The following is a 5000-nucleotide window of genomic DNA, read 5'->3' as shown; positions in this document are numbered from 1 at the left end:
GTCTCACACACACGCACACACGCACACACACACACACACATACACACACACTAGTTTTCTTGACCCTCAGAGAGCCCTAAGAAAGCTTCATGAGTGTGTGTATGCAAGTGTGTGTGTGCGTGTGAGTGTGTGTTTGTGTGTGTGTGCATACGTGCGTGCGTGCGCGTGTGTGTCAGAAAGGGAGAGGGAGAGAGTGTGCGGGAAGACATGGAGAGTATATGAAAGATATTTCTCTTCATAGTCCTCTAAAGCAGAGTTTTATGACTGGGGATTGACGCACCCACACTGAGAGACATAAAATTCCTCACTGGGCACTCTCCTCGGTGGTCTGTCGAGGTGCGCTGCTTTGCGGAGATGAGCTGCCAGGGGCAGTCCTACTGTATGAGGCGGCAGTCCTACTGTACGACCGGGCAATTGCCCAGGACACCCTCCGAAAGGGGCGGCACCACGGTGAACACCTCCCCCACCCCCCCGCACATCCCAAAAATCTTTATAAACATGTGAAAATAGGTGTCACCATTATTTCTATACTATTACTACATTGTTGTAATAGTAACTATTACTGGCTACTATTAGTGGTTAGTTTTGTCCCGTTATTATAAGCGTTTTGCCTCGGGTCATGTCGCCGTGAAATGGGTGAGACGTCGACCGGGGCGCAACGCAATTGTATGGCCGCCACTGTGCGCTACCAGTAGGCTGTTAACACACAGTAGCCCAAATCCATAACCCTAGTAACTCATAGGGGTGCTACTGTGGTGTGCCCAGGATAAGGTCATCAGAAAGGGCCCAAACCCAATACATACAAGGTAATAGGGACAAAATTCTGGGACCCCTGTCACCCTGGGCACGGGACAAGTTACACGTTTTGTCGTCCCTGTGTCGGCTTCCCATTGGCTTGGTGCTGTAGCTGAGTTCGACAGGTAGCTCATTGCTCATATCGCCAAGACAACAGGGTTCTGGAGGATTCCATAGAGCACCTCTCTGCAGTGCAGTCCTATTAGTTGTCATGCCCCTACAGTGAACCCAAACTCGTATGAAACGGACATATATGAGGAATTCTGTCTGTTATGCCTTCATTTCGATAGGAATGTGAAGAGTAGACAGGAAACGACGGGCCGAGAGAGATATGGGGTAAGGCTGGGAAATGGCCGAGGCAGGATTCGAACCAGGGTCCCCATGGGCACTGAAGCCAATATAATGTGGTATGGGTCAGAGATTAAAAACGGTTGTCATATCAATTCTTCTCTGAGTCCCCAATGGTAGTCTATGGAAACGTATGCTACATATGGAACACTCTGAAGGCAAAACTGAATGGGACCGCGAGGTTGGCCATATTTGACCATATATTTGACCATCTATTTTGGACACCAGATGGAAATTAGCCCTTGGGCTACAATCTGGCATATCTACATATATGTACATGTATGTATATGTTCATTAATGTAGGTCAGTCAGTAGGTTAGTGGTGCGCACATCCAAGACGCAGGTGCATGACAAAAGGCCACAGTTAGACACCTCATGTGTACTTGAATTTATGATGGCCATATTGCCTGATGTGTTCTCAAGTACTCTGGATGGATCTCTCTGTACACCCTAGACTTCATGAGCATACAATGATGTTTTGTTTTTTAAACTTAAAAGTATATGCTTGTAGGTGTATATAAATATTCTGTATATATTTTGTAAATATGTTTGGACATTTGATAATGCCTCATGTATAATGTATGTGTAAATATTTCTGTACACTTTGGGAAGCACTTGGTATCTGGTGTAGGCCTACCATCCAATCGGAACCTGTTTGATGTAACATGTGATTCACTTTTCCTTTAAATATGACATGTGTCTACCTCAATTCAAGTCTGATGAAGAGCGAAAGCTCGAAAGCGCTCACTTGAGAAAAATAAAAAAAGCAACACGGGAGCAGTGTGCGGACATTCTTCATATGTTCATTAATGTGCAATGTCCTGAAGAAATAAAGTAAAGTAAAGTAAAGTAAATATGGTCAGTTTCTGCGGGATCCTATGGCAACGTACTAACTCTTTCTGTCTAGGGCTCTGCTACGGGTATTAGCGCAGTGTGCCACAGACAGCACCACCCTTTAGAAATCACTTTCAATGTTTGTGAGGAAAACACAAGTCACCTTCACTTGGCTGTCACACCCTGTACAGCAAATGAAGCTCAGTTTGGAAAAGATCCCGATAGACAGTAAGCTACTTAAAGTTGTCCTTTGCAGACTGTGTGACTTTGTCTGGTGCTCGACGACATACTGTACCTGTCTGAAAATCAAAGCTATCATAAAAAAAGATGTTCCCGAAGCACCAAGAGTCGATACAAATGTGAACATGTTTCCTACGGCAAGTCATATTTTCTTCATTACATTTTACATTAAATAACATTATATTACACTTAGCTGACACTTTTGTCCAAAGTGACTAACTATTATTAAGGTTACAGTCCCTGGGGCAGTGTGTAGGGTTAGGTGCCTTGCTCAAAGGCACTTCACCCATGGAATGTGGCAGTGGAGTGGAGTGGAGTGGAGTGGAAAGGTAGGATTCGAACCTGCAACCCTCGGATCTAAACCCCATCTCCATTACCATTAGGCCACAGCTGCCTCTTCAAAAAAGAGAGGCCCTCTGCAGGTCGTCTCTTGAGGCAATCGAGGTTGTGTTTCTTTCGAGGTCAGAAGTTGTTTCTACTGTATAAAGGTCATACATGGGGGACACAAAATGTTGACGCAATCTGACCTGTATCTTGCATGACTTCTTCCCTTTGTTGCAGTTTATCATAACTATTATTACAAGATGTGCTAGATAGGGACTTTAAAGTCTGTCTGTAGTGGCCATAAAGACTTTGAACCGACGCCACAGAGGTTGAAGTGCTGATATGATATGTGTCTTGTATAATACATAGTGCCATTAAATAAAGAAAGTGTACGATGCCACCAACCGTTTCAAGATGGCTACGAGGGCATCAAAATTGTCGCAAGTCGCAAATTTCTACAAGTTCTATCCATTTTCACTACTATGTAGAATGTCGAATTCTACCAATGTTTATCATTATTGCTACAAGGTCTGTATGCTCAAGACTCAACAGGGTGTCTCTGGTGGCCTTCAAGTCTCTGACTAGAGGACAGAGAGGTCGTTTCCACCTCTACACCATTTCAACCTCTAGGTCACAGGAACATGACACAGAGGCCGAGCTGTTGAAGCGTGCTGACATGTATCTTGTATAATATACTGTGCCATACACATCCAGGTAGTGGCAGAAGTCAGGGAAGCCGAGAGGAGGGGGCAAAGGGGACAGTTGTCCCAGGCCCAGGGAGAGAAGGGTCTCAGACTTGGGTTCGTATTACATTGTATGGATTGAGTGGGGAGCCCTTTCAGATGACTTTGTCCTGGGCCCAACCAAAGCTGTCAGCGGCCCTGGTGGAAGTGCGTGCTTGTCACTTCACAGATTGTCTCTAGTGGCCTTAAAGGCTGTGACTAGAGGGCAAAGAGGTCATTGCTACTGCTAAAAGGGTCACAGAAACATGGCACAGAGGTTACGCTGCTGAAGTGTGCTGACATGTAGCTTGTATAATCCACACAAATAAAGGTAGAGGTACAGTCAGTGGCGGACTTAGCAATTTGGGGGCCTAAGGCGAAGTTAGCTAGGGGGCCCACCAGCCCACCGGCCCACCGGCCCAAGTGTGTACCCCCCCCCCCTTGAAAAATAATAATAATAGCCTAATAGGCTTGCTTAGAGATGCTTAGCTCACAGCATCTTCTGTATCACAGATACACAATTCAAAAACTAAGCTCTCTACAACAGTCAGAAGACCTCTTGAACATAATGTGCTTGGGCCAAGTTTTGCTTTAGACATTTAGACAGCACTCAATGTTGACATATTCAACATTACAATCTTCACATGCACATCAATCAATTACACATGGGCATCAAAGCCTCCTCTCTCTCTCTCTCTCTCTCTCTCTCTCTCTCTCTCTCTCTCTCTCTCTCTCTCTCTCTCTCTCTCCAGACCATTGCAGTGGCAAACACAGATCAAAGTTCAATGACACTGTGGGAAGGTGAAGTTTCCCTCCCCCTTCTCATTGGCTAAGTTAGCCTATTTTTAAAACTCACGAACGGTGTATTTATGAACATTTGTGTTTACTGAACTGTCGGGACTTTGGCGAGCGAAAATACACGCGCACACACTCGTACACGCGCACACTCGCACACCTGCGCTCGCAATGAAACACTTTCTCCGAACATTGTCATGGCCATGGGCGGAGGCGCGCACAGTCAATGGCAGGATTCCATCAGTGACTTTTGGGAGGGGAAATGTGTGGGGATTTTGTCATGTTTATTATTTGTGACGATTATGAATGTGTACTTGGGCAATCTGCGTTCTATGTGGTTATGTTTTGAGTATTGTGTTTAAACTGGCTGTTTTTGTTTGGCGATGGTCGGAAGGAATTGTGAGACCAATCGCGTAGGCTAGTCTAGTCATGCAGCGTTGAGTGAGTAATTGAATTAGTGAATAATTGGCTGGCCCTAGGAAATGGGTGTATTTAATCCGTAGTCAAATCGTTGATGTGAGCGATTTTGATTGAGAAGCACCTGGTAACCAGTAGGAGGTGGCTTCGCGTAAAACTGCTGCATATCGGTGTAAGCAGAGCGTTGTGCTGTTAGACTTTGATGCTGCAGAAGTAATTTTGAAGACTGTCGTATTTTGTTTGCCAGAAGTGTCCTGTCCATGTGTTTTGATGCCCACGTGCACATTTATTTTCTAATGTCTGGTGAAAAGGTAAATAAAAAGGCCTAATTATTTTTGATACTTCCGACTTCGTGCCTCATCATCTCCACTCCGCTCGTTACGCACACATCCTTGACAGAGAGGTAGCAGTCGCTCCCTCACAGACACACATAAAAATAGACAGTAAGATTGCAGTGTATCATTTTGCCCAAATGCCACCACCGCCACACCAACTGCGTGTGCACATGACGTATTGGACGGCGAG

At 45.3% G+C, this 5000-nt stretch overlaps 1 protein-coding gene across 1 annotated transcript in view; it reads right to left on the bottom strand.

Moving 5' to 3' along the window:
• The window catches only part of dlg4b (discs, large homolog 4b (Drosophila)), a 188758-nt gene that overhangs the window by 55808 nt on the left and 127950 nt on the right, over positions 1–5000 (bottom strand). The gene's annotated exons all lie outside the window — the stretch shown is intronic.

The sequence above is a fragment of the Engraulis encrasicolus genome, chromosome 21, assembly GCF_034702125.1.
Source record: "Engraulis encrasicolus isolate BLACKSEA-1 chromosome 21, IST_EnEncr_1.0, whole genome shotgun sequence".
NCBI classification, from domain to species: Eukaryota; Metazoa; Chordata; class Actinopteri; order Clupeiformes; family Engraulidae; genus Engraulis; species Engraulis encrasicolus.
The sequence above is the reverse complement of the archived record's forward strand: the minus strand, read 5'-3'. Positions and strand labels throughout refer to the sequence as shown.